Source organism: Myotis yumanensis, unplaced genomic scaffold (assembly GCF_028538775.1).
Source record: "Myotis yumanensis isolate MYYU_CA2020_CCGP unplaced genomic scaffold, mMyoYum1.0.hap1 SCAF_14, whole genome shotgun sequence".
In the NCBI taxonomy this organism is placed as follows: domain Eukaryota; kingdom Metazoa; phylum Chordata; class Mammalia; order Chiroptera; family Vespertilionidae; genus Myotis; species Myotis yumanensis.
The window spans coordinates 4,509,242-4,534,177 of NW_027223765.1; the positions used below are offsets into that span (position 1 = coordinate 4,509,242).

The 24,936-nt window shown below is 48.3% G+C and overlaps 1 protein-coding gene across 1 annotated transcript in view; it reads right to left on the minus strand.

The window, feature by feature from the left end:
• Nucleotides 1-14,810, minus strand: part of CNTN6 (contactin 6) — a 157,284-nt gene extending 142,474 nt beyond the window's left edge. Inside the window, 1 exon segment of the mRNA XM_070391434.1 lies at nt 14,534-14,810. The gene's annotated coding sequence lies outside the window, so the exon portion shown is untranslated.
• Between the last annotated feature and the right edge of the window lie 10,126 nt (nt 14,811-24,936).

Here is a 24,936-nt window from a genome sequence, read left to right on the forward strand (position 1 = left end):
CTCATATTTTTCATATGATAATTTGTTATTTACTTATCTTCTCAACCAATAATTAGGCCATAAACTGAATAAGTCATGATTCTGGAAAAATATACACATGCCTCTCCGGCGTGCATCAGGGGCACAAACACCCGGCATCCTTTCCGTTCGCTGAAGCTGATTTGAATAATGTCAATATTTGTGAATGCATTTGGCTATCAGTTAATCTGAAGCAATTAGGACTGTATTTATTATTCGAAGAGCCCATCCTCTTTATTTCATTCATTTATTTATTTTTGGTTAATCTTTACCCAAGGATATTTTCCCACTGATTTGTAGAGAGAGTGGAAGGGAAGGGGGAGGAAGAGCGAGAGAAACATGGATGTGGGAGGGACACATCCATTAATTGCCTCCTGCACCTGCCCTGACCAGGGCTGGGATGGAGCCTGCAACCCAGGTACATGCCCTGGATCGGAATCAAACCCGGGACCCTGCGGTCTGTGGGCCAGCGCTCTATCCACTGAGCCAAACTGGCTAGAGCACCCCTGGGCTCTTTAGAAGTTGGAAGTAAGATGCTACTTCCACCCCTGTATTTCTTTCCAACCTCACCTCCTACCACTCGCCTGCATGGGGGTCCCTTGTAGGGAACCTCAGGGTTGCCACAGCCTGAGGACCAGCTCCCACCTTCATCACGTCACCCAGGGTCTGATGGCGGGGCCAAGTGTTTAGAAAGTGACGGCGTGCTTCGTGAACGCCGCGTTACTGCAGCCCCCGTCTCCCCGTTCCCGTCTCTCCCATCCTTCTCCTCCCGTGGCTGCTCTCCTCCCAGGGGAGCGTCCTTCCTGAGTTCCATGCCGTGGCCGTGGCCGTGGCCGTGGCTGTTCAGAACCCAGGGACTTAGCACTCAGCGACCTCACAGGTTTGATTTCTGTCCCGGCCTCCACACTTCATTCTAAAACATCCACGTTAAGAGACATGTCATGGAAGGAGTTTTACTGCCTGGAAAGAGGTGACACTTTGCGGGGCAGGACTTGAGGGCAGGCTGTGGCTGGTGCCAACCGTGGCCCAGGTCAAGTCTCTGCCAGGGACAGACATGCTGGGCCTGAATCCTAATTCCATTTCTGCCACAACCGAAGACGCCCCGTCTCAGCCCTCACACGCAGGTGGGTGCTGGCGCTTCGGGTACCTCCGCGGAATTCGGTTTTGCAGCCTGGGCCCCTCGGCCCCGCTCAGTTCTTGCAGGTAACCCTGCAGCTCAATCGTTTCCATACCTGCTCCTGCTGTTCTCACGTGGCCAGACCACCACCTGCAGCGACCTGTGTCTGTCCCTGCGGTCCCACCTCTGAAGTGGTGCTCACTGCACACGTCAGGCCCTGACAGAAACCCCGAAGCGCCGCCGAACAGGGCAGCGCGTCACCGTGGGAAATCCGCCTCACGCCCGGCCCGGCCTTCCTACCCGACCCCGCCCTTCCCACCAGCAAGTCCCACATTCCCGGCCATTCCGTCTTGAGCCTCTGGAGCCTTCGCCATGATGAATGCCGCGTTTGAAAAGCAATCTCGCTTTAAGCAGGAAGGTTATTTATTTGGCCCTGGCACAATATGCACCGTAAAAAGTGACATTTTTGACACCGACCTGAATGGCAACGTCAAAGGAATGTTCTGGAAAGTGCTTTGAGTGAATATGCAGGCCTGTCCTCATTATCCAGGGAATGGAGTCGATGCAACATTTAGTCCTCAGAGGCACCACAGGCCTCTCAGGAAGACGCGTACGTAATAATTACAATTTTACTCCGGGTGACTCGTGGGATGGTCATTTCTCTGGCTGCCGTGGGAAAAGCACCTCTCGAGCCAGTTTCTCTCACCTGCGAATATTATAACACCCCAGAAACCCAGGCTGTGTTCTTCTTCTACTCCTTCTTGACCAGAAGGACATATGTGAGTGAAACGAAAGAAACAAAACAGCCCTAACTGGTTTAGCTCAGTGGATAGAGCATCGGCCTGGGGACTGAAAGGTCCCAGGTTCGATTCTGGTCAAGGGCATGTACCTTGGTTGCGGGCACATCCCCATTGGGGGGTGTGCAGGAGGCAGCTGATCGATGTTTCTCTCTCATCGATGTTTCTAACTCCCTTCCTCTCTGTAAAAAATCAATAAAATATATTTTTTAAAAAAGAAACAAAACAAAAACTACCTGTGACACTCATCGTGACAATGGCGTTGCACTTTGACGTGTATTATAAATCTCTTTGGTTACATTTTCATCTCTAAATTGTTCTGGCTAACCATGAGCCCATAAAAATATATTGCACCCGATGGATAGCCTTCTAACCAACAGTATTTATAACCTGACATAAAAATAACACTCAAGCCCACAGTGTATTAAAAAGTCACTTAAGAGATGCATGAAGATTCCCAAGGTTGAAAAGAAGTCATCTGTATTCTTGACGCCAAGCTGATGGGGATCGGCGGACCTACTTCACTCTTCTTCTTCCTGTTTTCCCCCTCAAAGGCCCAGATCCACACGGCATCTTATATTCGGGTCTTGGTTCAAGTTCCGACCCACTCCGCACATGTCAGACCCACGGAGGGGCAATGGGAGCGGACAGGGACCACCTGTCTACTTTCCGTTCCCTGGGCTGGTTTGGCAGCTCATCATTTCAAAGACTTGAAAGTCTAAAGTGAAGCTGACTCAACTTCAGAGACATGTTTGTGCCCTTTGAGTCTTGCTATATTTTTTAAAATATACTTTTATTGATTTCAGAGAGGAAGGGAGAGGGAGAGAGAGAGAGACATCCATGATGAGAGAATCATGGATCGGCTGCCTCCTGCACGCCCCACACTGGGGATCTAGCCGCAACCCGAGCATGTGCCCTGACCGGGAATCGAACCATGACCTCCTGGTTCATAGGTCGACGCATAACCACTGAGCCACGCCGGTCGGGCTTAGATGGGAATAATGGGAATGCATCCATGAGGGGTCGGCGATGTGCCAAATAGCTGTGCAAGCCCTTCAGGGAATTGTGTTTTCTTTGTGAAAATCAACCAAGCGCTTGTGATTGGTTCATTTCCGTGATGAAATCCGTGACAAACCTCATCAAAAAGCGGCGGTGAAGCCAGTCATTGTTTTCAAAGTTCTGTGAGTTCACTGGACAGTTCTGTGGGTCTATGGGGAGGCACGGGGTCCCTCACATCAAAACTGAAGGTCCCAGGAAACCTCCTCCTTCGGGGGGCAGCCCAGACTCTCAGCTGGGGAGCCCCTTTCTCTCCTGGCAGCTGCTTGCTATGAGGGGAGGGGGTCCCGTCTCATCTTCCCCCGATGCTGGAGGGAGGGCGGGCTGGGTGGCTGGGTGGGAAGAGATCACCAAGAACAGTCTGCCCCAGGCCTCTCTGTCTCGGGATGTGTTTTGCTCCTCGGTTTATCTTGCTCCTTGGATTCCACATGCGTGAGACCATGTGGTGCTTGTCTTTCTCTGGCTCATTTCGCTAAGCGTGGTGCCCTCCTGGACCCCCACTTTAAACATTAGTAAACGGTGGTTTGGGTTTGGGGTGGGGTTTTTTTCTTTATTTTTTTTTCAAATGTTTCCGTTGACTATTGTGTGGCACAAACAACAGAATTTCAGAATCTGTGAGATAAAGAACCCGTCCTGCCTCGTAGGGAGAGGACAGGAACCTGCAGGCGGCTGCTCCGCCCTCAGGCCCCCACCCTGACGCCCACACCTGCCCGGCGCACACGCCTGAGTGACGGGGGATGCGGTGTCGTGCCCGGAGGGAGGATGAATATTTCATTACCTGCGTCTGAGGGCATCGCTTCATTCTCCATAACCTTCAATAGCTCTTGTGTTTCCTTAGGAGGAAATGCCAAGCCCGGCCAAGCCGCAGGGCCTCTCTCTCGGGCTCCAGTCTACCCCCGGGGCTCCTGGGGCACCTGGACTCCCCACCCCCCTGCCCCTCCGCCTGGCCTCTCTCAGTCTCTCCTTCCTGCCATCCCTGTCTGCTGGGCTCTTCTCTCTAACCCGTGAACTGATCTTATTACAGCCACCATTTTGTAATAGAGACCTGCATCCAATCAGCATGTTATGCGCCTTAAACGTGCATCGTGCTATATGTTCATTCTGTCTAAAGGAAGTTGGGACAAAAGAGTGTGCGGAGTGAACACTCGGTAACGTGCGCCCAGTGCTGTTTGATTTCTCGTTTGTGTCTGTGTCGTCTCCACTTAGATTATACGGACGTTTCCTGAATATACGTCATTGAATAAAATGAGCAAGAGCTCTTGTTTAAAAAACACACACACACACAAACAAACGCTGCCGGGCTGCTTGTGACTGCAGCGTAAGCTGGTTTATAGACGTCAGGATTCTAAACGAGAGACAAAACGGTTTGGTTGATGGCTTCTGAAGGCTTCTGTCTTTATTATCAAATCTGCCAACGTGGGGATAGAGCGCGCGGGTCTCAGTCAAATGCAAATGCGTTCCTGAACCGCAGTTACGCAGAAACACACACCTCACTTCATTATTTCCCTCCAGGAGCAAAGGAACCTCCCAACCACGCAAATGAGGGTTCGCAGGAACGAGCGGCTCTCCTGAGCATCGAGCAGCACCGGGTGCCTCCCCGGCCTCTGAGGTCCCCCCAGAGGAGATTTCACACCCCGCACATGCTCGTCTGTAATTTATAAAGGTGTTTCCAGTGACAGGTTTTACCCCGCAACCTATTGCTTGTCCCCTGTATCCACCTCTGAATTGTCCTGTTACGCCAACATCGGAAAAGCCCGCAGCATAAATCTCCAAAGCCAGGCCCGCTACAGTTTGCCGTGACGCACACAGAACTTCGTCAACGCCCCGCTCGCCATGTCCTGGAGTGGACCCCGTGGCGGCCAAGGGCGGGGCGTAAATCTCCGCTCCACATTAATTCTCTTGATACGTGTGACTTTTTACTCCATTAGACCTGGACGACGTTCTGATAGCATGCTGGGAGCAAGCACACATGTGTTTGAATGTATATGTCTCTAGTATATTCACAACCAACATCTATGAAGCCAGCATTTGTCGAGCGCCCATCACATGGCAGACACAGTGTTGGGCTCAGACAAAAATTGCCCCTGAGCCTGGCTGGTGTGGCTCAGTGGTTGAGCATCGACCTATAAACCAGGAGGTCGCAGTTCGATTCCTTGGTCAGGGCACATGCCCCAGGTTGTGGGCTCGATCGCCAGTAGGAGTTGAGTAGGAGGCAGCTGACCAATGATTCCCTCCCATCATCGACGTTTCTATCGCTCTCTCCCTCTCCCTTCCTCTCCCTGAATAATAAGATAAAGTTGGAACCTCTGAACAATACACACATCATAACGGTGCTGACTTAAAGAGAACTCTTGAATCCACAATTCCGTGCTCATTTATGTGCAGTAATGTCAGAATTAGCATATCTGTCAGCACCATGGATTCATTATTAGGTGTGGTAAGAACTTGCTGACATTAAGCGCCTAGAAAACACCTTCGCGCTACACATTAAAAAATTAGACCTTATATCCACCTTTGAGTGATTGCACCCCTTTTCCTCCCAACAGAATGTTAAGGCCTCACTTTAATTTCCTCTTCTGTCAGCGGATAGGAAATTAGCAGCATCCCTGACCTCTGACCTCTTTCATCTCTTGCTCTTTGCTGACAAATTGGGTTCTTTTGCTAAGAGCGCGATTCCAACAGGTATACTGCCTGGCTGATTTTCACAGAGACACTGTGCGCGGCTCTACACGCAGCGCCTTACTCGGCGTCTGTTTAGTTAGGCACATGCAAGACAACCCACTAAGTTCGTCGGTGAAATGATATGCAAATCAAAGCCTGGACAATAAAATGTGCACAAAGAGTGACAGATTACTAGGAACCTTGGAGGAAAAATTTTGTTTGAGTCCCTGATTCCTGTTTTGAAAGAAGACTTTACCAAAGGCTTTGGAAAGTCCACCCAACGTTCTTATAATCAGCAGAGGACAGGGCTCCAGCCAGTGCTCGGCCCCACTGTGTGTGGGACCCACTGTGCTGACAAACCTTTGCAATAGTTGCCTCTGCATTTCGAGAATGTGCACACCGAGAAACTGAAAGTTAACCTCCCTACGGCTGCCCACGGATATGTGAATGGTGGGTGCCCACAGCCAGCTGGCTGCACCCTCACGTGTTCCCTGGGACCCCCTTTCCTTGGGTGAACTGCGCTTGGACACAGCTCATCATCGACACTTGGGGGCGTCCCATCAGGGTGCGGGGAGCCAGCGGGAAGGCAGGTACAACGGGCTTCCACCATTTCCCATGAGCTAATGTGATGACGTCGTGAATTACTTAACAATGAAGACAAGTAACCATCTTTAATGTCTGTAAAACAAACCTGTTTTTAGCCCAGCCGGTGTGGCTCAGTGGTTGAGCGTGGACCTATGAACCAGGAGGTCACGGTTCAATTCCCGGTCGGGGGGCATGCCCTGGTTATGGGCTCCATCCCCAGTGTGGGGCGCGCAGGAGGCAGCCCATCAGTGATTCTCTCTCATCGTGGATGTTTCTCTCCCTCTCCCTCTCCCTCCCTCTCATAAATCAATACAAATATATTTTTAAATAAATTTTAATAAATCTGGTTTTAGACACAAGCATTTACTCCGGGGCCAGGATTTAGGAATGAGTGTCTCTACCCCTAAAGCACCATTGACCCGATAGAAAACATGGCAAAGGAATGATGTGAAAGGATGAGAACCAGAAAAATTACCAGCACACCAGGAAGTTTAATGATTTCCTAAAAGATGAGAAAGGGATGCAGAAATTCTGTCCACGTGGACACTTCGGATGGTGTATAACTGGACGCGGGATACCATTCCCACCAGACAGGCAGCATGGTAGGGAAGCACAAACACCCTTAGACATATACAGACCAAGGCACGAGAAAGCGAACTGCTCAGGGGCCCGAGAGGAAGAGGAAACTCAGAGCTGACTGGTGGGGAGATGGCTGAGCCCAAGTGACCCGGGAACCCTGCATGAAACAGGGCCGGTGTCCCCGACCGGCTGCCGCGACACCAAGTTGGAGCCAAGCTTGGTCGTCGGGCCCAAATTCTTTCCACCTGCGTGGTAAGGTGAAGTGAGGCCAGAAGACGAACACAGAAACTAGCCCCAAACAGGGGGAGTAACAGCCCGTCCAGAGGCAGAGGTGAGGCGGCCACGGAGAAGCCGCTCAGCTCGGACCAGCGGGTCTCCGGGAGGCGGAGCGTGAACCTGCCCTCAGAGATCTCAGACCGGAGAGAGCGAACCGCATGAGGGAAGCCCAGCGGGCAGTCAGGAGGCAACTCATCCCTGAAAACTCAAAACAGGGCCACCCTCACCACTCAACGTTGGCAGAAGCCTACGTACATTTTTGAGGAGCTCAAGGACAGCAGAGAACAGGGAGATCATTTTAGAAGAAAGACCAGAAAGTAAAGGTATTTTCTGGAAAGAACAATAAGTGTATGAAATACAGATCAGAGGAAATCATACCGAATGCAACGCAAAAGAGGCAGATCTGAAAAATATATACAATCAGTCAAAGACGGAGAATAATGACGATGCAAATACTAACCGAGCGTCCTGAAGAGGAAATGGGGACGGAAAGGAGGTGAGATTAAAGGTACAGGAGCCGAGAATGCTCCCGGATGGAAGGAAGACAGACTTAGAAGCTTGCCTGGGAGAAATGGGATGTGTTTCAAACAGAGGCGCACCGACAGACATGGCAGAGAACCCGGGGGCAGCCATTCCAAGAGGAATTCTCAGTATCTGCCAGGATGGAAGACAAATAAGTCTTGGGAGAGGTGATCCCTAGACTAGGAACAGCCTTCTCATGAGCAAAATGACATCCCGGCAGGTCACAGAACGGACTATGCGAGAAATGCCGAGAGAAACGTATCGCTCAACGAGGAGATCTGGGACCAACAGGTTCGTTTAGAATGTAACTAAACGAAGTAATTTCCAGACAAACTCTAAGAGTGCACTACAGTTCTGGAACGATCTTTAAGTGCTCTTCAGTACACAAGAGATTAGCCCAGAAGGCACACGTACGCAGCAAGAAAAAGTGGCACATCACGAACTCAGAAAAACGGGTTATTGCTCCAACTAAACGTGGGCAAAACCTTGGGAGCCGGTTAGAAGTAAAGTGAGAATTAAACAGGAGAGACATGGACGAGGGGACCAGTCGCTTGGAGGACATTAGAACAGGTCCTTTTTGTCCTGTTTGTGAGGAGGATAGACGATCGTTAGCTTTATGCAGAAATATAGGCGTGCTTTATGTCTAAATAGTTCTGTTCCCTAAAAGGTAAAAACGAGGGAATGCCATTTTTAATCCGGTAACAGCTGGAAAAAGTGGATAAAGAATGCCCGACGCACCCCATGGAGGCGGCGAACAGGACACGCAGTGAAAGGAGCTGACGCCGGTGTTCTGGGCAGAGGGTGGCGCACGGGGAGGAGGACGCTCACGGGTCATTTTAGCGCCTCTTCCGTAGTTCTGATTTGATCATGTTTCCAGGCGCATGCCTTCCTTTTAGGACATTCACATTTTCAGTGAGAATACAGAGAGGAAAACACCACAGGAAATAGACACAAACGCGTTTTCTGGTGGCATTTTTTGGTCTAAAGAATGGTGGTTCGTTTTTCCTAATTTTTCTGTGCACTGCGTTTGTCATCACAGAGTTAAATGGGCAAATGGGCGTGAGCCCTTTTCCTGGGCAGGGGTGCGGCAGACACACCACGTCTGTGTGTCAGCTGCAGGGGCCCGGTTCCGGCTCCTCTAGGTCCCCTCGCTGTGTTCTCTGAGCTCCATTCTCAGATCTAGTCATGACTCATGCCTCCAAATTTAATTCTCGACTCCTGACACCCCATGTAATTAACTAGATGAAGATGATAATTTTCATTCTTTTCATTGTTTTCTATTAGTTTTCCCCAATTGATCCCAAGGCTCATAGACCAACCTTGTACCAATTACAAGCAGTAATATAAAAATGATTAAACTACTAATGCAAAGAGTGCTTATTCATGTCAACGCTTTTTTCCAAGGCACTTTCACCTATGAACCTATTTAGTCCTTTTGCTAATTCCATGAAGTCAGTATGATGATGGTCTCCACTGGGATGAGGAAACTGGAGCAGAGAGAGGCTCAGTTACTGGCTTCGGGCAAGGAGGTGAGTCCATACTGGACGCTGCCTGCCCCAGCCCTCGATCTCTGGCTTCCTTCACACGCAGAAAATGGGACGGGGTCTCCCAGTACGAGCCTCGTTCCTTCTGCGCTTCAGAGGATACATCATTACTTTCGTTCTTCTTTGAACAATCTCTGTATCTCAGCCATTTCACTCATTTATTTATTCAATTAGAAATCTACCAGGATTCACTTTCGTGCCCACCCTCCTGCCATGGAATAGTTGAGCCTGCTAAAATTGATTTATGCTCCTACGAACCAATCTCACTGCAAATTCCCCGAGGATTGATTGTAAGAGAGTTAATTAAGCCACAGCCTTCATCCTGAAAGACTTATTGGAGACCAAACGCACATCCAAGGGCTTTGCTTTCTCAGTAGGTCCTGCCACGCCCTCGCCATCACACATATTTAACATACGATTGCCTGGTGCACCCTCACGTTTAGCTACCCCTGCCCTTGTCAATGGGAACGATGAGAACAATTTCATTTTCCAACGAAAGTTCCATTGAGGAGAATTCTGCCAAATGGAAAGGTTTTTACTTAAGGCTCCTAAGTAAAGAGATGCTCATTCCTCTCTTGTTCTGTAGAAACAACCAAGAGGAAGACAAAGGGGGTGGGTGGGTACAAAGCAAAGCAAAACCCTCCACCTTCAACGAAAACTGGGAGTGGACACAACCCCAAGCACACACTCTGAGGCCTGTCTCCATTGCAGCCAAGAGCTGAAAAGCACAAACATGTGTCTGGGCAGAGGGACTAGGAGCACAGACATGTTCTTTCTCTTTCTCATCGTTGTCATCACAAAGTTACATGAACCTTTGGAGGAGGTAGCTGACCCCCAACCTGCCAGCTTCCACTCCCGGCCCCCACACATGCACAGCCTCCTCCACTAACAACACACCCATCACTTGGCACATGGTTCCTCCACTAACAACACACCTGGCACCTGGCATGTGGTTCCTCCACTGACAACACACCTGGCACCTGGCACGTGGTTCTACAGTTGGTTACAGTGATGAACCTTCAGGGATACGTCCCTGTCACCCCAAGTCCATAGTTTACATGAAGCTCCGCTCTTGGTGTTGTACATTCTCTGGGTTCTGACAAATATGTACTGACATGTACCTACCGTGACAGTATCACACAGAATTGTTTCAATGACCTCAAATGTACTGGGTTCTGCCTATCCATCCCTTAGGCTTATTTTGAAAGCAAATGGAAAATAAAGAAAAATGCAGTGGGAAGTCAAATCTGAAGGAGACTCAGCCACAGTTTGAGGAAAGTGCTTAGACATAAGCACTTTCATAGATATAATATCTACGTAGATATAATACTCTTTAAGCCCATGTAGATATTTAGCATCACAGGCAAAGGCGGGGCGTAGATATAATATCTTTAATGTAGATATAATATCTCCGAAACACCACCTCTCCATGCATACTTTTTAAAGGAAAAGCAACGCTGAAATAAAATATTGGGGAAAAGGGAACGAGATAATTAAAAAAGTAAAGCCACATTAGAAGCAATAACATTATCACACACATGGTTGGAAATCACTGTTCGGAAAGTGGAGAAACAGCTTCAGGAAATCAACCAAAATGAACAGGAAAGTATAAATTTAAAAATAAATTAGGAAATATGACAGATGTGGAAGACAGACAAAAGAGATCCAACATGCCCACAATTGGTGATCCTGAAAGAAAAGCGAAATGCAATAAAACAACAATCTGCCCCCTTCTCTCTAAAAAATTCAATTGTATAATGCAAAAACACACTTTTGGAATAAAGGAATCCATGGGGTGTACCATATTCAAGAAGAGTTGATAAAGACAGACTAATTCCAGGACATATTGCGGCAAAAATAAAACAAGGAATCATGTGGACATCCATCAGAGAAAAAGCAAGTTACACCCAAGGATGGAAATTGTAGGCATAACAAACAGTTACGAGGTCTCATTCAACATGGGAAGGACCCCCATCAGTGTTTACAAATACTAATTCCTGAAGGAAAAATAAGTTTGATTTAAGAAAGATGACTTACCTTCCATGCAAAAGACTAAGGAAAGCGTGTTCTTTGTAAGCACACAGAAAACATGCATTAGGGACTGTTTCTTTGGTGGTGGGGTACCACTTAGTGCAGTGGTTCCCAAACTTATTTGGCCTACCGCCCCCTTTCCAGAAAAAATATTACTCAGTGCCCCCTGGAAATTAATTTTTTTTAAATTTTAATAGCAATTAAACAGAAAGATATATGTATTGATGTTTCTACCTTTTTCGTAAAATATAGTAAAGAAAGGTATAAATTAGAAGCATTGAAGTTTGAAATTATGAAACTATTTATTGAACTCAGAATAGAAAGGTAATACAAAAAAAGTTAAAACAAATGCACCTGTGGCCATCACCGCCCCCCTGGATCGCTGCAGCGCCCACCAGGGGGCAGTAGCGCCCACTTTGGGAATCACTGACTTAGAGGAATTCAACAACCCAGTACATAATTAAAAATAAAAGACCCTAGAATGGCAAATGGAGCAGCGAATGCCTGTTTGTAAGGACTGAGTCCTTTAAAACATGAAAAAGTCAAAACCAAGACGCTGGGAATTAAGCCAGAAGGTAAATACTGTAAACCCAGATCATGTAAAATGGATAATAAACTTCAGGAGGCGCGTGGAAGGGTGATGATCACAAAGCTCCTGCACTAACTTTTTAACCTTCAGCACAAGGACTTGTGAGAGAGTGTTTAATGTCTAAACATGCACCCTGAAATGGACTTCCATTAATCTATAATCATAAAAGCATAATATAAGAATTAGACCGGACGTCCTTCTGGACGAAGCCAGGGCTGCGAGGGAAGCCCGGATCCCAGGTGCCAGAAGGAAGGCCTACTCTCTTTTTCTTTCTTTTTTAAAAAAATATATTTTATTGATTTTTTACAGAGAGGAAGGGAGAGGGATAGAGAGTTAGAAACATTGATGAGAGATAAACATCAATCAGCTGCCTCATGCACGCCTCCTACTGGGGATGTGCCCACAACCAAGGTACATGCCCTTGACCAGAATCAAACCAGGGACCCTTCAGTCTGCAGGCCGACGCTCCATCCACTGAGCCAAACCGGTCAGGGCGGGAAGGCCTACTCTTGCACGAATTTCATGCATCGGGCCTCTAGTATTTTTATAAATGTTCTTGACTCTAGAGTTATTTTCTATAAGCAACATCTTCTTCAGGAAGAAACAAAGACCTGAGATCTAACAATTTCTTCCATTTTTATGCCACATTGTGTGTGGTTTTTTTCTTTTTCTGCTTAATCCAAACCTAAAATTAAACTCAATATGTTTTTGAAAGAGTAGGGTAAGCTTTCATTCTTTAAAATGAACATCTATCTACCTATCCATCATTGATCATGTTACCTAAGTATGTCTTATTTGTATATAAAAATAGAAAGATGCATGGTAGGAAACCAATTTTACTAAAGATCTCTCTCCCTCGGTCTCTTTCTCACACACACACACACACACACACACACACACGTGTACTTTTTCTTATGTGAATTTCGCCATCGGATGTCCGCAATGACAGCCTCTGAAGTTCACCATCGGCATGTATGGGGGGTGAGTTCCCTCTTATGAACTTTGTGTTCAGTCTGAGTGATTTTTAATGAGGATGCCTTATGCCACCGCCCCTCTCATTAATGTGGTGTCAAAATAAATACACCCGTGAATAACTAAGCAAATCCTTTATAACTCTCCTCCGCCTAATACACGAATTAAAAAGGCACACATTGACTTTTCTCCTACGGAGTATTTCTATCTTTCCATGAAAGCCAAAAATATGCAAACAACTTCACATTCTTTTCACAAGATAATTGATTTTTTTTTTTTTTTTGGTCTAAGCTTAGAGCAGATATATAATAATTTTCTAAACGACAAAGTGAATTTGTTTTCATTAGGGAAAGTGCCATGGAGAATTCTCACACACCCGCCTGGCCCTTCCCAACGGTGTGTAAGTGAGGGGCTTTCAGCTGAGAGGCGGTAAGTGATGCATTTATAGAACCTCATAGGAAGCCTCCTATAAAAACGTGCAGGTTCATATGTTTGAAATCTCCAGCTTCCAGACATCATTTCTGCAATCACATGTCACTGAAGCAACACGGCGGAATGACTCCGTGTTTCTGTTTGCCAGACAAATCCTGTCAGCACATTTCGTGTGGAGGTTTGCTTTGGAAATCCGAGCCAGTTTCCGCATGTGGGGTGGGTGGGGGGACAGGGTGCTGTGGGCTTAAACATCTTCTTTCTTATAAAACAAAATGCATGGAAATGTATGAGACCTTTAACAACCACAATATTAAAAAAAGATGATAAACAAACCCATCAGATAAATGGAAATTGCTCGAAAGAAGCAATTCCACACTCGGCATATGGCTCATTCTTTGAGGAAGATCTTTAAGGAAGATCTTTGATGAGCATCGCCCGCCACTGTGGATAAATTATGAATACTTCCTTTTCCAAACCGATTCTGTGCACTTCTCCTGCTCTCCCTGCTTCGCTCTCTCACAATAACCTCTCTGTTAGTCACTCTGTGAACGGTTCTCGAAGGACAGCGTCAGGATGCTGATGGTTGGAACCTCAGGAGTTTTATCTCAGGGAAGCAAGAACTGGGAACTCCAGTGTCCCCCAAGCCCCCACGATGACAACATCCCACCAACATAATCGCTGTTATGTGGCTCATCTAAGAGCTCTGGGAAGTTCGTTTCCAAGTCGCCAACTTCTGAAACTTTTCATAAAGTATTACAGGTGCCTGACGCTGACAAACTTAACCGTGGCGGAGGGCAACACCAGAGCTGTCATGTAGCAGATGCGTAAGAAGTGTTGTCAGAAGGCATTTGGGGGTGAGGAGGGCGCGTGTGACCTCCAGACTTGGTTTGCTGCCCTAAACAAACTCTCCCCCAGGAAACTTCTTCTCCCCTTTCCTTTCAATCATCCCTCGGACCCGTCAAACCCCACCCCTCGACCCTGCTATGAAAATACAGCAATCCCACTTCCCACCGGCCGCCACAGGCAGGCGAGAGGCCGCGGGAAGTACAGAATCAGCAATGTCACCCGGTCTCCCCATCACTCTACTGCAGCGCAGACAGTGAAACGCGGACACATAGACCTGTTGTCTCTCTCTCCGGTCTGAACCCGGCCTCCCCCGCACCGCACCCCAATCCAGATGCGACGCATCTTCTCTCCCCAGGAACCCCTGCCTCTTAAGCTCCACATCCCAGACGCAGAGCCTACACCCGCTCCGCCCCGCCTTCGCCCAAGATGCTAACGCACAGCCCGGCGGGCAGGGCTGCAGTCTGCCCAGCACAGGGTCATTGCAGCAAACCGCACGCCTGGTACTCACAGAGGCTCCCGGGAGGTGCCTGGGCGATGCCGCGGGCGGTGTCTCTGCGGAAGTCTCTCTCCAGCTCCGGCCGCGCGTGCAGAGCGGAGCATCCGAGCAGGAGCCGCTGGACCCGCCGTCAGAGCGGCCGGGAGGCGAGGTCTCCCTTGGGGACCGCCGCCTGCGCCCCCTGAGGATGCCTGTCCCTCCTCTGCCTTCAGCACCACGCGCTGCTCCTGCCGCCTTCCTGCCCCAGTCCAGGCTGCCAGCTCGGAGGGAGGCTCCAGCCAAGCCGCTCGCTCTGAGTCTCTGCCGGGAACAGCCTCCCTCCCCAAAGCCAGCGCCAGCTCAGCGTCCCAGCGCCTGCAGGCTCAGCATCCTCCCCGCCAGGCAGCGCCTAGCCCAGCGCGGCTGCCATCAGCGCAGGCGAGAGGCAGTCTCCTCCCCCCTCTGACTAGAGCGGCACTTCTGTGGGGTCATCAGAAAAATCTCTCCCGGAAACTGGGTCAGGCTCCCCCCTCGCAGGCGGCGGCGGCGGCGGAGTCATTCATTCTGGCTGCCCTGTCACTGCGTGTCATCCGCAGGCAGAGGTGGAGCAGGTCGAGGGTCCGCACCGACTCCCCTCCATCCAAACATGAGCTCCCAAAGCTGCTGGAGCTCAGCTGCCCGGGAGGGAGGGGGAGGCCACTGCCCAGGCCTTTCCATCACAGGTTCAAATGCTGCGAATGGCAGGCAGGGGCAGGGGGAGGAACCCAGCGTCCCAGGACGGGGTGCTGGCCAGGTAGCAGTCCCCTCCCAGGCCCAGAGCAAGTGTGTGCGTGTGTGTGCGTGCGTGTGTGTGTGTGTGTGTGCGCATTTGTGCGTGTGCATGCATGTGTGTGTGCGTGTACCAGCTCTGTCCGTCACAGGCGCTGCACTGTTGGTGGTAAACACCAGTCCGACGTGAACTTTTCAGTCTGCTCAGGTCTAGTCGCCGTGTTGAGGAGGTGAACGGAGTGTTGAATGGAAGCTAAGACCAAGCGGCCCAGCAGGCACACGGACAGGGACAGGTCCGAACGGGGCTTGAGGGCAGAGACAGGCTTCGACGTGACTTCACGTTGCAGGAGAAAGGAGTGATGCTCAGCATCTCAAAGCAAATGGCCCCGGGGAGACGAGAGCCTGGGGAGCGTGGGCCAGTCGCTGCTCTCTGATGAGCAGGGGTTTCTCCGGCTGCGTTTCCCACCCTTCCTTCTGGGGTCGCTCCGACTGCCCTCTGAGCTACATCGGCCGCAGCCCACCTCTCCATCAGCTCCCGCCACCATCGGAGGATTCCCTTCAGGGAGGGGTCCATGCTTCTTAGCAGTCACCTCACTCTGCTAAGAGCATCTTCCCTCCGATCAGGACTAACACACAGCAGGGCGCTCATCTCCAGGGAGGGGCTGGTCTGCCTGGAGCCTCTACCTGTTTAACGTCAAGGCACCGCTCCGTCTTTTGAAGTCGAGATATAATTTATTCACAAAAACATCAATATGGTGAACCTTCGCGCAGAGGCGTGAGGACAATGGCCACAGCACAGGGATTTTACAGGGGAATTCCTTCGCTCTAAGGGCCCCTGAGTTCCCTCCTCCAGCAGCCGCCTGGGGCAGGGACAAGGACAGCTGATGGCTCTGCCTCAGGTTCTCTGAGAAGGGCTCCACCCACCGCACACTGTCACACCTGCCCCTCACGCACATGCTCCTTACACACCTGCCCCTCACGCATCTGCTCCTTACCCACCTGCCCCTCACACACCAGCCCCTGTCACACACCTGCCCCTCTCACACCTGCCCCTCACACACCTGCCCCTCTCACACCTGCCCCTCACACACCTGTCGCCCCCACACCTGCCCCTCTCACACCTGCCCCTCTCACACCAGCCCCTCTCACACCTGCCCCTCTCACACCAGCCCCTCACACACCTGCCCCTCTCACACCTGCCCCTCTCACACCTGCCCCTCTCACACCAGCCCCTCACACACCTGCCCCTCACACCAGCCCCTCTCACACCAGCCCCTCACACACCTGCCCCTCTCACACCTGCCCCTCTCACACCTGCCCCTCTCACACCAGCCCCTCACACACCAGCCCCTCTCACACCTGCCCCTCTCACACCAGCCCCTCACACACCTGCCCCTCTCACACCTGCCCCTCTCACACCTGCCCCTCTCACACACCTGCCCCTCACACACCTGCCCCTCTCCACACCTGTTGCCTTCCTCTGGTGAGGCCTGCTCCGGCTCGGGCTGAGCCCTCACTGAGCTCTGCTTACTGTGTCCCAGCTCCCACCTCTCCTTCAGCCTATCAGTCTGCCTGCCCTCTGCACCGTTACAGCAGAGAGACCTGCAGCTACTCTGCCATCTCAAAAATCAACATTGTTTCCCACCCGCCTCTTCCTCCAGCTCCTGCTCGGCCTCCCTGCTCCTTTGCACAGTAAGCACCATGTCTTCTCTACCTTGAATTCACTCTCGTTGGTCTGTGTCCCCACTTGTCTCATCTAAGTGTCTCTTCATGGTTAAGACTAACTCACTCACCGAGGAATGCAGTGCCACCCTCGTTCCTCATTCGACTTGGTATGTCGGGAGCATTTAACTCAGTTAATCACCGTCCTGTAGACACTGACTCCCCTTGGCTTTCTGATTTTCTTTCCATCCTACTGCCGTTTTCTCATTTTCTTAATCTTTAGTCACTGAGGTGTACAAAGGATCTGAAATAAGGTCTATACCCTAAGATGTACAAAGAATTGCTGAGAGAAATAGAAGACCAGGATAAATGAAGCACAGCATGTCTGTGGACCAGAAAACTCACTATTTCTAAGAGGTCAGTGATCCCACGTAGGCCGGTAGATTGGAAATAATTCCAATCAGTGTCTCAGCAGGTTTCCTTATGGCATTTTTTAAGTGATGCTAAGATGTATATGGAAATAAAAAATAACCAAGAACAGTAAAATCAAAATGATTAAAAAAAAACAAAGTTCTGGACAAGAAGGCGGTGTCAGTAAACATGGTACCCAAACCCTCCCACAACTACATCAAACTTACAACTAAACGACAGAACAACCTCACTCGGAACCACCTGACATGTAGCCGAATGAAGTCCTACAACTAAAGACTTAAAGAAGAAGCCACACGGAAGGGAAGGGCAGATAAAGAGCTTCCCAGGCAAGAAAAGCTACAGGAGTTCATCACCGCTGAGTGTGACAAGAAATGTTAAAGGGTCTTCTTCAAGAAGAAGCAGAAAAAAATATGTGATCCTGGCTCAGTCACTTACTTCTCATGTGAACTTGGAAAGTTTCCCTCTTTGTCCTTCTTTGCCTCACTCTCCTCAGAGATAAAACATCAATAATAACAGAACCTGCCTTCATTGAATGAATTAAAGATGGAAGATTTTTACTGAGATAAAGGGCTCAGAAAAAAAAATGCCTGCCACAAAGTAAATGTAATAAATATTGGTTATACTGGTAGTTGTAATTAAAAAATATATATGAATAATAAAATGGCAATAAATACATATGCATCATCCATATCTTCATTGCAGCACCATTTACAATAGCCAAGATACGGAAGCAACCGAAGTGTCCATCAGTAGATGAATGGATAAAGAAGAAATGGTGCAGGTATGCAATAGGATATTGCCATAAAAATGGATGAAACCTTGCCATCTGCAAAAACATGGGTGAACCTCGAGGGCATTGCGCCGAGTGAAATATGTCAGACAAAGACAAGTGCCACATGATTTCACTTACATGTGGAATCTAAAGAACAAGATAAGTGAACAAGCGGCACAGAAACAGACTGATAGACACAGAGAATACTTTGATGGTTGCCAGATGGGAGAGGGATTGGGGGCAGAGAGTAAAAATGGTGAAGGAATTGAGAAGTACAAATTGGTTGTTACAGTCATGGGGGTGTAAAATACAACATTGGAAACACAGCCAATAATATGGCAATACCTATGTATGGTGTCAGATGGATACTAGATTTATCATGGTGATCATTTCATAGTTAGATAATGTCTAATCACTGGGTTGCACACCTGATGTGGATATAATATTTACATCAACTGTAATTGAAAATTAAAAAATTCTTTTGAAAAATGAGAAAAGAAAACAAAGTTTGAGGGATGATACTCTCATTGTATCACTTACTTCTAACTTAAAGTGATCATCAGGTTGGTATTAGCAAGAGAGATCAAGACAACACGTTGGAGCATCTAAAAGAAGACCAGGACACATATGTGGTCAATTGGTTTAGCAGCGGTTCTCAACCTGTGGGTTGCGACCCCTTTGGGGGTCGAATGACCCTTTCACAGGGGTCGCCTAAAACCATCGGAAAACACATATATAATTACATATTGTTTTTGTGATTAATCACTATGCTTTAATTATGTTCAATTTGTAACAATGAAAATACATCCTGCAGATCAGATATTTACATTATGATTCATAACGGTAGTAAAATTACAGTTATGAAGTAGCAACAAAAATAATTTTATGGTTGGGGGTCACCACAACATGAGGAACTGTATTAAAGGGTTGCGGCATTAGGAAGGTTGAGAACCACTGGTTTAGACAAAGGTATCGAGATAATTCAATGATAAAAGCATCCTATTTCAAGAAATGGCACTTGGACAAGTGGATCTTCACTTGGAATAAGTTAACTTTGACCCTTGCCTCACATCATACACAAAAATTTCGTTTGGAATGAATCACAAATATAAAGGCAACACTTTAAAACTTGTAGAAGAAAATATATGAGACCCTGAGGTAGGCAAGATTCTTTGAGGACAGCCACACACATTCACACACGCAGAACAAAAGGGATAATGGAAATATTGAGCTCCATCAAAATGAAAAATGGCTGATCTTTGAAATACATCATTAACACTGTTTTACAACTCAATAACAAAAAGACAAACAACCAATAAAAAAAATTAACACAAGATACAAATAGGCATTTCACCAAAGATATTTGAAGGGATGGTCTGACACTAAATATTTGGCCCAACTCTCCATGGTGCTTTGAGAAGAACAGAGAGTTAAATGGTCCCCAGGAGAGGAGTTAGAAACACATAGGCAGAAAGGGACAGGGGCCAGGTAGAAAATAACCAGCAAGTAACTTCCGATGGAATGGCTAGCAGACAGCTTGGCCAAACCACAAAGGCCACACATCCAGGTAGAGCAGGGTGTCCTCAGAATTCTAAGAGAAGAGCCAGAAGGGTATGCAAACTGAAGGGAATAACAGGAAAGGGGAAAGGGGAGAGTTACTTAGCAAGTGGCCAGAATAGCAGCAAAGGCGGGAGCGGGTAGGGAGGGCACCTGAGAACCAAGAGAGACGGATTGGCTAGCAGATATATATCCCTAGACCTAGGAGCCCCATCGGCAACCCTTTTTGGGCCCCCTCCCGCTGGGAGCTTTGTAAGCTGTGTGCTTGCTTGCAAATAGGCCAGCTTCAAAGACATAATCTCACTAGGTCCGTGATTTCAATCATGGATTTCGTGAGACAGGACCCCGGCAACAAAAGATCACTTCTGAGATGCCCATCCTGACTCACCAGGACATCTAAACCATTTCCCCTTCCCTTTTCTTTTCCATTCTGCTGAGGGAGAGATAGGGCCTGGAGTGTCACCATGGGAAACGCCAGATTTACACCCCCTCAGGAGAAGGCACATGGAAGGACCATGGCAATAACTGTCTTAGTCTTTTTTTTTTTTCACTTTATACCACATCTGTAAAACTTTACAGATATGCAAACATGGACTTGCCTCTGGGAAAAAGGACCAGCGTTTGGCCATGACAGCTGGTACTTCTCGAAGGGAAACTGCCGCTGAAACGCATCTATTCTCTTCCTACCTCATGGAAAGGAAATAGGTATTTCAGGCAGCTATTGCTGTAACTCTGTGCATGTACTCCGAGTCTATTCACGCAAAAGCAGGTGTTCCATGTGGTGACTTCCAGCAGGGAGGGGGAAGGTCTGTGATGGAAATTGTCTGCTGCAACCCTGGGACAGGGAAATTGATCCACGGCGCTGCCCGCCACCTGTGGCTCCCACACTGAATGTGAATGAGCAGGGATGGCTCAGCAGGACAGCAGGATGCCGGCTATTTCAGGAGTATTACCTACCACCAGGCCCTGCGTAACCTTTCTAAATTACAGGGTAAATTGCTTGGGCCCCCGTGAAAGAAAATGCATTTCATTAATGCAGCTTCTCTTCTTTACTAATCTTTTTAACCCTGAAGACGGAGTGACTTTTTTTCATGCATAATAATTACGACTGCATCCTGTTCCCTAGTCGCAGGGAAGAGGTCGCGTGCCAGGTCTAAAACCTGGATATTCGCCCACAGTTGAGCTGCTCACACGGCGATGATTCTGCCTTCCCCACTCCTGCCCCTCACTTAGAAAATGGACAAACTATCGCATTGGGTGTTCAAGGAGGTTGGACAGAGAAAACATGAGTTACTAACGGCAGTTTCCATGACAGAATCGCCTGTCGGGCCATGGACGTAATGGGCAGAAACACCACAGGTGCTTGCCTTTGTTTCTCAGACAAGGCCTTGGGATTTCTTCCCAATCACGTGGCAATTGGGTTTATGAGCTAAGACCCTTTTCCCTTTCTTCACTGGACGGACCCCGTTCTATTTTTTAAAGGGCATTCCACTCAGATCCCCTGAGGGTTTTCTGGCATAATTTGGACCCTCCCCAGCCACCATCATGAAAGCTTATTTTCCCTTGACTTGGACTTGATTTCTGTTCTTAGAGCAAATCTTCCTCTCTCTTGGTTTTCACCTTCATTTTTTTTTTACTGGCACATACCCACATATATTCTGTGAGAAATATTTATTATGACATTGGGTTTCTTTCCTGGCATGGGAGTTATAGTCAAAATAATTCTCCCACCAACTTTGAAAGCATTATCTCCTAGAAACTGGTTTTACTGATGAAATATCCGAGGCCAGCCAGAGTCTCAATGTTCGTGCATTATTTTATTTTCTGCAACTTTTAGCACTTTCTCTGGCGTTTTGAGATTTTATGATGGCATGTGTAGGCATTTCAGTCTTAAAAATTCTCCTCACTTGTCAGTTTAGATTTTTTAAAAAGCTCTAAATGTGTGTTTCTCGTGTGCTGGGGAATATTTTGTATTATTTCTGGGTAACTTCTTCCCCTCCATTCACTCTGCTCTTTTTTTTTTTTCTTCTAAAAAACAAATATGTTCTTTTTCATCTCCCTGTTATTCCGCTCAATGTTTTTGTGTGAACATCTAATTGTATTTTTAATACTTTCCGTTGTAATAATTTCTATTTTATAATTTAGCTCAACATTTGACATGACTGAGAAGCCCACCATCTCTCTGGAAGCATGATTCCTGTTTTCCTGAGTCTAAATACCAGACTTAATTCCTAATTCTAGGAAAACACTGCTGTAGACTGAATTGTTCACCCCCAACTCATATGCTGATGCTCCCGCCCCCACTGCGAAGTACCCAGATGGGCAGTTAGGAGGTAGACGCCTGGTTCTAGAGTTCTGAGGACCTGAGGGAGGGCCTCCATCTAACAGGACTGTGAGAGCCTGGCCGGTGTGGCTCAGTGGTTGAGCATCCACTGGAGGTCACGGTTTGATTCCTAATCGGGGCACATGCCCGGGTTGTGGGCTGGATCCCCAGTAGGGGGCATGCAGGAGGCAGCCGATCCATGATTCTTTCTCATCATTGACGTTTCTATCTCTCTCTCCCTCTCCCTTCCTCCCTGAAATAAATTAATGTATATATATATATACATATATATATATATATACATTAATTTATATATTTATATATATATATAGTCTCAAGTCATCAAGTCTACTTTATGAGGAGCAACAAGTCGGGTTCACCAGCCCCAGGATCTGTGACTTTACTTCCCTTGAAGTCAGTGCTGACATGAGCTGTAGTATAAAATATATTCCTCAACATTCTGTATAATTATTTTTTCTCACTTAATCAAAATGTTTTTCAATGAAATCTAAAAATAGCAGAAATAGAGTCGCAGCTATAAATGTCCAGCTCACTGTGCAGTAAAAGCAAAATTCCTATCAAATGCCTCATATAGCTAATGCCTTGCTTCTCCAGTAGAAATAACACTGAAAACTTCCATACTCTCTGATCGCTCGATACAGCCAATATTGTTCTGATTATCTTAGGTAGGTGAGTGGAGTCATTGGCAGAAATTTAACATTAGTTAAACCAATTTAAAGGAAAAATACAAATGACTTCAAGGTGGTTTATCCAATTAGTCGTTCCCCGTGTTGGAATTCATTACACAGTTATCCCATGTTTACTTCAACAGTCAGAAGGCTACTTAATTAATGATAAAACTGAAGTTTTCAAGTCAGTCTCTCATCAAATAAAATATTCCTAAAACCACATTAAAATAATTGGTAGAAAGTAAACAAAATGATTATGAAAACTGGAGTTCGGGGAAAACTCCCCTAAGAGAGAACATGTTGGAGCCTGAGTCAGAAAGGAAGCGGTGGGCATTCACAAACTCTAAGGAGCCAGGGCTGAGGGGCGGGAGGCTGGTGTGACTCCCCACAGGCCACCCTCCCACACGCCCAGCAAATACTCGTCATTATTCCCAGCGTCTCGCACACTCACCCTCACAGGCAGTCACTCACCGAGCATTTTTCTCACGATTCATTATGACATAGTTTCTGAGGCTGAGGGTAAAGAGACACATAAGGATGAGTTTTCCTTCCGATGTTTGCTCTACCCCCAGGAGCTCCCGTTAAATCTTTCCCGCGACACACAATCATCAATCTGGGTGCCTGCACCCCAGGCCGTGTGGGTTCCGTTCTGCTGACTGCCGTCCTGTCTGCGCGGTGCTGGGACCCCTCTCAGCCACCTGGCGCCACGCCTCCCACGCGTGTCCCCGAACGCCGAGTGCCCCGGGCTCAGCTCGCTGCTCACACCTGTGCACATCCTTCTCCTCGGACCAGCGGGGACCTGGCCTGCACAGACTGTGCGGGTGGGGAGGTGCGGGGGGGCGGGAAGCAGACTGGAGTCAACTGTTTCCTGTAAGAGCTGAGACCTGCCTTGACTGGGCCCCTTCCCTTTCTGCCTGGCTCCGCCTACCATGACATCTTACCCCAGGAAAAGAGCCCTAGCCGGTTTGGCTCAGTGGACGGAGCATCGGCCTGTGGACCAAAGGGCCCGGGGTTCGATTCCGGTCAAGGGCATGTACCTTGTTTGCAGGCTCCTCCCCGGCCCGGGCCCGGGTGGGGCACGGGCAAGAGGCAACCAATCGATGTGTTTCTCTCTGTCTTTCCTTCTCTCCTTCACTCTCTCTAAAAATCAATGGAAAAATTTCCTTGGGTGAAGAATACCAAAAAATAAAGAATAAAAAAAATAAAAGAAAGGGTACCAGATTATTGGAGTTGTCTGCGATGGGAATGCAAGCTCCCTAACACGTCGCGGGCTGCGGGCTGCGGGCTGCGGGCTGCGGGCAGAGACTGGCCGTGTCTGGAGAGGAGACGGGAAGCCCTGAGCAGGCGGCGTTTCTGGGCGCGGTTTCCAGTGAACAGTCCCGTGTTAATCACGAGCCACCGGGGACCCGTGCGTCGTGGGCTGTGCCCGCATCTCACAGAAGCCCTGTCGCAGGTCCGCTCCGGTTTATTCACTGCAGGGATTTCACAACTTTCCTTTCAAGGAGCCTGCTGAATGTCCACATGGTGTCTTTGTTTCTTTGCTGGCGATGGCTGTTACTGCCTCACTGGATCTGGGCAGATCTGTTGGCTGCCCCTGAAGCTGACTTTCTCCCATGGAGAACGACCTGAGAAAACACCATGGATGTGCAATGTTGGGCTCCAGGTGCCCCATGAATGGTCGTTAAAATTATTTCCTTTCTAGGTCAGATGATGTGGCTCAGTGGTTGAGTGTCGACCTATGAACCAGGAGATTATGGTTCCATTCCCGGTCAGGGCACATGCCAGATTTCAGGCTCGATCCCCTGTGTGGGGTGTGCAGAAGGCATCTGATCCATGATTCGCCCTCATCATTGGTGCTTCTATCTCTCCCTCCCCTTTCCTCTCTGGAATCAATAAAAATACATTTTTTTAAAAAACGATTTTCTTTCTCTTTGTTGTGGTATAAAGAGCACCGACCACAGTGAATCAGGAGCCCTGTTGTCACTTTGTGGCTCACAGGAGAATTGCGAACGTCCAGTGTTCAGGTCTCATCACTGACTGTGGTTGACACCTATCGGGTACCAGGCCAGGGAGAGGCACAGAGACACCCTGATGCGCTGGTTTCCTGGGAGAAAGTGCAGGTGGGGATTTTTGTGTGACTGGTTTGGGGGCTGGGTGCTGACTGGATAAAGGGGGTGAGGGAGGCAGGCAGGTGGGGGCTATGTCGCTGTGGGCTGACCACCGTCTGTCTCGG